Genomic DNA, 11,214 nt, shown 5'->3' with positions numbered 1-11,214 from the left:
ATGATCAAAGCTGCAGTAATTAGTAATTGTTAGTCTTTGCAGCCAGTCATCATCACACAATGCACACAATACAAAAATATTTATATATCTACAATTTATAGAAATTCTTTAACCATTAGATGTCATAACTGCTAATATTAGGAAACAAATAGATTCCAAATGAAACAGTCACCTGAGAAACGTCAGTGCTCTCCCTGCACTGTATTTATCTGTCATCTGAGGTCAAAGACCACAGGGTTTGAACCTACAACCTTCTAAACTAAAAGCTACTAACAGAGAAGGGCTGACTTGACAACTGACCACTTGATTCACACAAAATGGAAATTCCTTTCTTCACTCAAACTGTCAGAAACATCGTCAAACTACATTTTAAAAAATGCACAAGAATGAATCAAAAAAGTCTGCAACCATCAGATGGCATTTACACAGCACATACTTATAAACCGATTATAAATGCGTGTTTACATTTTTTTTTGGCGGTGGGGAATCTGAGCAAACGCAACGAGCAACAATTTTTTAAAATAAAAATAAAATAACCAATTCCGTGAGGCGTGAGAGGTACACGGTTACAACAACAGGGATCGGTTGTTGTTCGCCTGTTCCAACCGTTTACCTTTTCACAACTGGTAAACTGATCAGCGTTGAAAGCAGAGCAGTCCCTCCGCTTGTTGCCCCCCAACGCACATTCCAGACTCCCCCCCCCCCAAAGCCTTGGCTCTCGCCAAACCTGTGCCTAATACCCTCCGGAATTAGGTAAACAGGATGTGTCCCTCCAGAGAGGGAGAGAGAGAGAGAGAGAGAGCGCGTTCCATTCCAACCCTCTCCCTCTGTGGGGTGTACAGGTGGCGGCGGGAGGCCTGGAATCTCAGGCTGGTTTGGAGAGTCCTGAGCCACGGTGATGGGTGTCCGCAGGTGTCGGGCACCCGAGTCAACCCCCTCCTCCCTCTCCCCGCGAAAAAAAAATGGTTCCCACTACAGGACCCAACACAGCACTGCAGTGCAGTCACAGCCCAGAGAGTCCCCCCCACACACACACACACACTGGTTCCCAGGCCCCAAGCCTCAGGCCCCGGCGCCACGTCACCCCATCCCCACCCCCACCAGTCACAACCGCCCTCACCCCACAACCGGGCCTTCCCCCTGCGCTCCCGGGAGGGAGGGAGGGAGGCGGTGCGGGAGGGGGAGACAGTGCGTGGGTGGGGAGCGGCCTTGTCGAGACGCTTCAGCCTGAGTTGAGTTGACAGTGACATGTAGTTGGCGGGAGGGCTGAGGGCTGCCCCGGCAACACCGACTACAGCCCCCGCACCCGCCGAGGACCTACCGTGTGAGCGCGAGAGGAGCGGAGGCACCGGGTGAGGGAGGCGGACACCGCACACACGGCAGCGACTGAGCCCCTGAGCTCTCTCTGTCTGTCTGTCTGTCCTCTCTCCGCGGCTGGAGTCTGCGCACAACCACCGCCCGCGCGCCAGCCCCGCCCCCTCCGCCGCCCGCGCGCCAGCCCCGCCCCCTCCGCCGCCCGCGCGCCAGCCCCGCCCCCTCCGCCGCCCGCGCGCCAGCCCCGCCCCCTCCGCCGCCCGCGCGCCAGCCCCGCCCCCCCACCGCCCGCCCGCGCGCCAGCCCCGCCCCCCCACCGCCCGCCCGCGCGCCAGCCCCGCCCCCGCCCCCTCCGCCCGCGCGCCAGCCCCGCCCCCGCCCCCTCCGCCCGCGCGCCAGCCCCGCCCCCCCACCACCGCCCGCGCGTCAGCCCCGCCCCCCCACCACCGCCCGCGCGTCAGCCCCGCCCCCCACCACCGCCCGCGCGTCAGCCCCGCCCCCCACCACGCCGCGCGTCAGCCCCGCCCCCCAACCGTCACCAGACAGCAACTCTCGCGATGGTTTCTCTGCTCTCCAACACTCCCCTCACACTCCTCACATTCCCCTCACACTCACCTCACTCACACACTCACCCCTCACACTCCCCTGACCCCTCACACTCACCCCTCACACTCCCCCCTCACACTCCCCTCTCACACTCACCCCTCACACTCACCCCTCACACTCCCCTCTCACACTCCCCCCTCACACTCATCCCTCACACTCCCCCCTCACACTCACCCCTCACACTCCCCTCTTACACTCCCCCCTCACACTCCCCCCTCACACTCCCCTCTCACACTCCCCCCTCACACTCCCCCCTCACACTCCCCCCTCACACTCACCCCTCACACTCACCCCTCACACTCCCCCCTCACACTCCCCCCTCACACCTCACCCCTCACACTCACCCCTCACACTCCCCCCTCACACTCCCCCCTCACACTCACACTGACGTCACTGCCAGAAACAAAACGCAAAATACCGCAGACGCTGGAAATCTGACCCACGACCGGAGGTGTCCGCGGGAGCCCTCGGGGTCAGACCGCACCTATGGGGAGAGGGGAGTGGGTCAGCGTTTCGGGTCCGCGACCCCGTGTCGGAACGGTGGCAGATTGGTTGGGCTCACGCCCGGTTGGGCCGTGGTTTCTGTGGCCCCGGATTTTTACATTTCTAAAAAAATTTAAACCTGTAAAACAAATGTTTTTTTGTCCGACCCCTCGAAGACCTTTCTTTACACAGTTTACGAAAAGCACGACCCGAGATTTCCCACTCTGCTGCCCCATAGTAGAGCGGCGCAGAATATTGGGGCTGTACATTTGGGCTGTACACTTGGGTTAGTATTGAATGGAGACTTCGGGCTATAAACATATTTTATTTTTTGTCAAGAGCATCCAAACTAGACGGAGAATTCCACGCATCCCACCTACGCATGAAAATTCCTGTGTTTTGGATGGAATGCTCTCCCCGGAGGGAGGCGTCCAGTTTGCCGAAGCGAACATTAGGGTCAGGCTGGCGAGAGTCGAGGCTTGAGCCGTCGTGTTGGTATGTATTGGGGCTCCTGTCGAAGGAGGATTGTAGCCCACGTGTGCTGTGCTTGGCATGATTGATGCCGACAAGGGTAGCACAGAGCAGAAATGCATTCTGTTACCAATGCTGAAATCTGATGAGCGCGTAATTAACTCCAAAAATAGAAGTTTAAAAAATGCTGCGCGCTTCTCAATCTGTTGCACTGCTATATATAGTGACACCATTGCATTAAGGTACTTTATTGAAGCTTATGCTGGCGATATGAAATCATGCCGACCAATGCTCGCGGAAAACGCGCACTTCGTTGCAGATTAATTTTAATGGGAAATTTTATAATAGTTATAATCTTATTATGGAAATGATATATGACAAGTAATAGCACTGTACCTTTTTTAATTAGTGATTTCAAATGTTGTGCAGGCGTATAAATTTAAGACATTTCCGTTGTCCCGGTGCGGTCAGCAGCTTTTGTTTTGGAAACAACAAATTCCTTTTGGGCCATCTTTAATGTGCAAAGATAATATTTTATTTTAAGATCCTATTCTTGACACCATCGTCGGTTTTAACAATGTATTGTCTTCTCACTTTGCTAAAAGCACAACATGGGACTTGAGATTGTCTGCGAGTTTACCTTTCACTCAATTGACTTTGTGATTCAGATGCAATCTGATTGTGCCACAGCAAAAGCCACGTTTGTCTGTGTTGTTTATCCTCATGTGGAAGTAACCATGAAACATGTGATGTCAACCCTTGTACCAAACTGCTCTCAGACACAATAAGCAGCTTACTGCACGATTACGCTGGCGATGCTGGGAGCAGTGCAAAGCGAGATTGTCTTGCAAGTTACTCACAGAGTTATTTTTACATGACTTAAATGCTGCCTTCGTACGTAACTGTGATAATCAGGACAATTATGGGAGGGATTCTGTCCACTGATTATGACCAAGTTCAGTTCCAGCTGCAAAAAAAAGTGGCTGCACCTTTAGAAAATATTTCAAGTTGGAAGGTTTATTTTCCGCTTCTCTGTCCAGGATTAACCTTCAGCACAAATAATCTTTTCGAACTGACACTTTCCAGGTTTGTTCTGAACACTAGCAGTAGAGGTCAGTAGTGTAATGTGAGAGGACAATATCGCTTGCTTTTTTTTAAAAAAATAGATAGAATAAGCTTGTTTTTTGTTTTGTAACCAACACAACAATGTTTTATTTTGAACATCGAATGACAAGTAACACTTCAAACATTATTCAAGTAACAACATTGCTACAGAAGTCATTTCACTGACTTTTTTGATCACTACTCAAGTTGAGAACTGTTTCTAGAAACGTCATGGTCTTTCTATAATGTTTCTACATCCTATATCCATCCATCATCCGAGAAATAAAAATCTTTAATTATAAAATAATAAGGTGTTATGAGTCAGGTTTTACTAGGTCAATAGTGTTAGAATGACTGGCTTGCGAAGTTAACCTCAACTCTAATTATCCTACCATGTTTCTGTTTCCCTGCACAGCCTTTTTATTTTTTAGTGTTAGGTTTACAGTAGGAAATATATACTTTAACAATAAAAAGAAAATTTACTCAGAAAATGAAATATAAATTATATAAATTACTGAATAAATATCTCTTTGCAAGTGCTGTTTTGGAAAATAAAGATGATGGACCCCTTCTCCCCCACTTGTCGCAAAATACCGTACATAATAAGGGTCCCTTCCCCCCCATGTCGCAAAATACCGTACATAATAAGAATAAGAATAATCCTATAATCCTTGCATTTGATATAGCGCCTTATCACGTCATTGAGACATCTCAAAGTGCTTCACAGAATATATTGTAAAGTGGAGTGACTGTGCATTTGGTGTGTGAAACATTAACATAAAATAAACATTATTTTAAGCAATATAGTTGTAAGGTGTGGACTTACACTATCAAGTGGATACCTTATTAGGTTTTCATTTCAGACTGCATTTGCCTTACTCCAGGTCCTTCAAAGTTTCCAACAGTTTAGCGATGGATTGATTCCATGTCTGGATCATTTCACTCCCAACTCTATGAACTCAGGAGGAAGCAATCTGTTCTCTTTCCCTAAGACTGGCTCCGATGGAGTTTCTGGGCCTGCTACCTAGTTGTGGTATGCTACTTTCCTCCTGAGTGTGTGGAGTTCCAAACAATTCAGGAAAATGAGCACTTTCTTTCCATCTTAACAAGTCTCTGGCATCAATACTGCGAGACGTGGTTCCACCTGCTGTGTGCATGTCCTTCATCACCTCCTCAAGCCACTTCTGTCTTCTCATTTCTTGCAGGAATCGACTCCTGTCGTGCATCTCCTGATGTTCACTCACCGTCCTTTTCCTGAAAAGAACAAATTAATCTTGTAAAATTTTCGCTCGCCACAAAATACACAGTCAATTGACTTTACAGTGTATTCTGTGAAGTGCTTTGAGACGTCTCGAAGCTGTGATAAGGCGTTATATCAAATGCAAAGTTTATTATTATAATATTATTTGATTTATTAAATAAAAATGAGACTGGCTGCTTACCCTATTGGTTTTCCATCGCATTGTAGAACAGAGAACATGGTATAGAGGATTATCAAGATTGCAGCGTTCTTCTGATTTCTTAAAGAGAGCATTTCTAAACTGTAAAACAAAACAGATTATTTTTCAGCATTCTACATTGGTTTATCACTAAAAATTCACTAAAAATACAAATACACAGTCAATCACTGCACTTCACATTAAAAATCCTGTGAAGTGCTTTGAGACACGATGTATAAGGATTATTATGAACACCCAATGCCAAAAATATTACAGGTGTAAATCTAATAATGATATAATTATAATAATCAGAACAATGCACCTTCACATAATATTAGAGACCTATAAATGTATCTAACTTGATGGACCATGTAATTAAGCGAGGTTATTAATAGAAATAGCTTCATTCTTGAAAAACAAGACAAATAAATCATCCTGAACACTTTACCTTTGATCTTAAACAATATACAGTATTCTCGAAATATTTCCTTACAAAGGATTGAACCACATTAAGTCATAACTCACAAATTAATTTGCATTGTTTGCTTGGAGGCACACATTGTGTTGCATTTACCAAATCACAAAATACGTTTCGGATTTCCCAATCAGTGACTTCTGGAGAAAGCTGCTAATTGCTGCTTGGCTGTAGGATCTCAATTCATGGCTTCAAGGTTGTGTTGGATCCTAAGGCTGCAGAAAATGCTCCTTATATAGGGTTCAGAACCCATTGATCGTGATTCCTTATTATTACAGCTGATGTCACAGTAACGAGTCACTGTTGGTCAGACGCAAAACCCAATGGCAGACAATTGGCCCTCAATGGAGGAAAGTAATTGCAAATTCTCCTGAGTTTTTTGAACTGTGTGAGCCAGAGCTGTCTGGCATTGCTCCTATCCTGCAATGGATTTATGACACTGACCCCGTGACTTTGACCTTCTAGACTAGATCACCAGCTTTTGTTTGAAGAAAACATTAATGTCACCGAAACACAAATACCTCGGTTTGAAGAGATCCCCCCCACCCCCCCCCCCCCCCCATCCACAACGTCAGACACAAACGCTGCTGAGATTATCAGTGCAATAAGATGATCGCCACTGACTCTCAAAAGGTCGTGTGCACCGTTTTGAGGATATTGTCATTTATGGGAAACAAAACGCCTTGAAAAGTATTGATAGCTGTGAAATGTCACAATGATGAGGACTTGGATGGGCTCCGAACTCAGCAGAAGATGCCAAAGTCGGGTCGATTTACGCCAAACTAAAGCCACAAAAGAATGAATCACAAACGCTCTCTGATTGTCGTTGGGGCTCATTCAGGTCTTTTTTTTCCCTTTGGAGCGCAGTGTAGCGTTAAAGTTTTCATCCCTCTCCATCACGTTTCTGCGTTAACGATCATCTTATTTGCCAACAAAACACTTCTCTGTTGCTGCAAGTCACAGTAAGTACCGTTGCACTCCCCCTCCACTCCCAGTATAAAATAAATAGGATGAAATTACACAACGGAAGTTACACTTATGTAATAGATCCCCTACACATAAAGGGAACCAGGACTCAGAAATGAAACAGCAAACATTGACACCGATATTTCTTTACATATATATATTTAGCATATTCGACAATGCATTATTCCTTCCTAATACTTATAAGACTCACAGCTCCTTATCTCCTTCAGTCCTCCTTTCCTCTCACAAATGGTGTCCAAGTCTAAATCCTGTCCGCATCCAATATCCATACATAGACATTGTTCAGCAGGGTCAAAAGCTATCTGAGTTACCCCCTGCCTAGCTCAGGGACACTGAGGCCAATTGTAGTGCCCTTGCTGGTTGAGATCAGGTAACCCAGTACCAGCCTGGGTATGTTGGTTTGAACAAAGCAGATTCTTTTTTCTAACCTTTAGAGAATAAATATATTGTCAACATTTCCAATTTCGGACAACAAACTAATCTGGGGAAAAAATCCTTTAAAAAGTGCTAAGGGAGTTCGGATTATTTGTTCTGTCCCATTGGCACAACTGAAACAGTCCTATTCTCAAAAAAATAAAGGACTGGCGGAGCCAGTGAGGACAACTCAGGATGCTCTGCACCTCTATAAACTTGGCGATAAATTTGGGGCAAGCCACGTCAGGTGGTCAAACCAATTTAAGTTTATTATTCAAAATGCAAGTAAAATAGCAAGTTTCCCTGAAAATATTCTATCTGTAAATTTCTAAGGACACTGGGCAGCTTATTAGCAGCTTTATGGGCAGCTTTATGGGCATCTTATGGGCAGCTTTATGGGCATCTTGTGGGCAGCTTTATGGGCATCTTATGGGCATCTTATGGGCAGCTTTATGGGCATCTTATGGGCAGCTTTATGGGCAGCTTATGGGCAGTTTTATGGGCATCTTATGGGCAGCTTTATGGGCATCTTGTGGGCAGCTTTATGGGCATCTTATGGGCAGCTTTATGGGCATCTTATGGGCAGCTTTATGGGCAGCTTATGGGCAGTTTTATGGGCATCTTATGGGCAGCTTTATGGGCATCTTATGGGCAGCTTTATGGGCATCTTATGGGCAGCTTTATGGGCATCTTATGGGCAGCTTTATGGGCATCTTATGGGCAGCTTTATGGGCAGCTTTATGGGCAACTTGCATAGGTTGACAAGACATAGGTTGAAGCGCTTTCAAATGATTCCCATTTGTGTCTTGCCCTAAATGCTTTGGATCAACTTTGAGATAAAATCATCTCATTACCTTTTATGAATACTCGAATCTATTCAATGTTGCTCTGACTTGAAAAAAAAACACCTGTATTATGTGTATTGTTACTGCTCACAGCCACCACTGCACGGGATATAGGTAGACATGCAGATGATGAATCGTGGCCAATTGTCAGCTCTTCTGATAAAAGTCTCAAGGAAACGGATAGATTTATTCTTGTATTTGTTCAAACTAAGTTTTCGACTTGAATACATTAAAATGTGAAAGTAGAGATCAGGGATAGACGCTCGAGGTTGCTCATACACCTGCAGGTGTTTATTATGTGTGACTTATTTGCCCTGCAAAGTCACATCAACAAAAAAAAAAACAATTGCGTTTTACAAATCAACCATATTTACTGTCGAGGAATTCACCTGTTAAAAGCAATTCACTGCAAGAGAACAGGGGGCACTATTTCTCCGTGTAATCCTATTCCTCGTGCCGCTTTTAAAAAGAAAATGGGATTATTTGAATTAATAAAACAGAGTAACACAATGTCGATCAGGTTAGCAGCTCCACAGAAGAGTGCTCCACTGGTGAGGAAACGCGTGGCGAGTGCGCTAACATATCTGAACAGGCGCGCAAGACAATATAATATTAATTATTACCATTAATAAGTCATATGTCGTGGGCCATCGGTGAGATGCCATGGATTATTTAAAAGTCAGTCTGACCGGTTACCTCGCAGGTTTGAAAACTTTTGAGGGGATTTTTTTTTTTTTTTTTAAATGATCGAAATCTAAATGCCTGGAGTGCGCATCAGATCGTTCACCAACTGAAAGAGAAAGAGACTTTCCAGGTATGACCTCCCAGATACTTGGCACACATGTTGATGTACTTTGAGATGCTGAACGACATGCTCCACATTACATTGACTTTATTTCACTGAGGGATATGTGCTTTTCATGTCTTTGCTGTGGGCTGGATATTAAAATTCCCTTCACAACACGCTTTAAATCTAAGTTAATTCTCGAGTGAGCTGATTTAGGTCAGGGTGGCAACTCGAAGGCTACAATTACCTTCTGGGTTAGGAGAAGAGAATCAGCCAAAGTTTCTGCTCTTTTTCACACTCAAAATATAAACTCAGTCAGGACACCTCTGTATCCAAGGATGGTTAGTACACCTCTGCAATGTGCTGGAGAAAAAAACAGCTCTCGTGGGATTATTATTAATAATAATGAATATTTTAATAATAATTAATGGTAATAATCCTTGCATTTGGTGTACCACCTTATCACGTTGTCGAGACACCTGTTTATATCACATTTGAATGGAAAATGAGTTGAACGCCTTTAAACGGGGAAAGGGCAAAATGAACAAGAAAGAAAGTATTGATTTTTCTGATATTTCATTGTAAATAAGGATTATTATGTGGGAAGAAGGGCTTTTGTAGCGCCTATATCGGAGCAGGTTGTCTCCAGATGCTTTTATAACAGTTTGAATATGCCCGAGATGGAGAACCATAGGAATGAACAACTGGAAACTTTTCACACATATAATATTTGAACAATTTGCCACATGTTAGTTCACCTCCCTTTTGAATACAGTATTTGTAAAAGCATAAGGACCAGACTATAGAATGAAACGTTGTACTGGTACCACACATCCAACTGGTTCCTTGTCACAATGTTATCAGCTACAAGAGAACTGTGTGTGTGTGCAATTCTATGTTGGTAGGGCTTCATATAACATCTGGGATAGTACCTGTACTTGATGCAGTGTGAGGAATTATAAAGTTTCACTGATGTAAACTGAGACAATGGTATAGTCGAGAAACAATGTCTGGTTTTAGATATTTGTGCCACATCAATGAATATTGGATTTTAAATCCCTAAGATTTTTTTTCAATGTGTATTATTTGATCCAGTATAAAATAAATGGATCATAAAAGAGATGGAAGCATTCCTATATATCTCGACTGACGTATCCAATTGCAGGTATTACAAAAATAAAGTTTGTAGGAAAGCTGACATTTATTACATGATGCTTAGATTTTTTAATATCTCAAAATAAACATTAGGTAAACAACCACTGATAATACACCAGATACTGTTATTTTAAATGTACATGTTTTCAAAATATTAACTGGGGCAACAATCTAAACAATTTAGAATATGACAGAACCCGGAGAAGAAAGTACATTTTAAACAAATACATTTTAAATAAATAAATTTAAAATAAACACGAATGCTAATATAGCAAAATGTGTCTATTTGTTGCACGAATTCTCCAGTTTGCAGCTTGAAGTTTAAAAACAATATTTTAAAGAGTATCTGTGATGCAGATGTTGATATAGTGAAGTATCAGGTAGTTAACGAGTAAGAACAGTGCAACTCGAGGACACGACATGCGATTGAGGGGGAAGTAAATTCAGAACAAACTCAGGCGCAATTATCTCTGTTGTTACTTAATGAAATCAATACCCATCGCGTCCGCGGTCGTCTCCCCTTTGTCAAGTGTTTATTACAACAAATAATACAAAAAAAGTGCATTTTTAGTTACAAAACGACAAAGTATGCAAAATATAAGTCACACGGAATAAATAGCACCGAATCCTCAAGAAAATACCATCATTACATTTCACCAAAATTACAAATCCGGTTCATTTGAAATCTTGTAACAGTCACCGAATCTGATTTCAAAGTCAACCACTGGGGCTGGAAATGTAAACGTATTCACTGATCAGACAAACCCCACAGTCTGTGCTCCACACTCGGCATTTTCATCAACTTCGGGGGTTGTGTCTGAAATCCGAAAGGGCTTTGCGATCTCTGCCGCCGAACTCGGGAAAGGAGATCGCACTTTGTCACAGTCACAGTTTGCGGAGAGCGTCTCAGGTCAAGTTCTGGAGGACTGTCAGGAGGCGAATCTCCGGTGGGAGCTGAGGGTGCGGTGCGGTGCGGTGTCTCTCTCTCTGGCGGTGCGGTGTGTGCGGTGCGGTCCCTCTCTCTCTGGCGGTGCGGTGTCTCTCTCTCTCTGGCGGTGCGGTGTCTCTCTCTCTGGCGGTGCTGTGCGGTGTCTCTCTCTCTGGCGGTGCGGTGCGGTGTCTCTCTCTCTGGCG

Source organism: Callorhinchus milii, unplaced genomic scaffold (assembly GCF_018977255.1).
Source record: "Callorhinchus milii isolate IMCB2004 unplaced genomic scaffold, IMCB_Cmil_1.0 Scaffold50, whole genome shotgun sequence".
Lineage (NCBI taxonomy): Eukaryota > Metazoa > Chordata > Chondrichthyes > Chimaeriformes > Callorhinchidae > Callorhinchus > Callorhinchus milii.
This window is presented reverse-complemented; position numbering follows the sequence as displayed.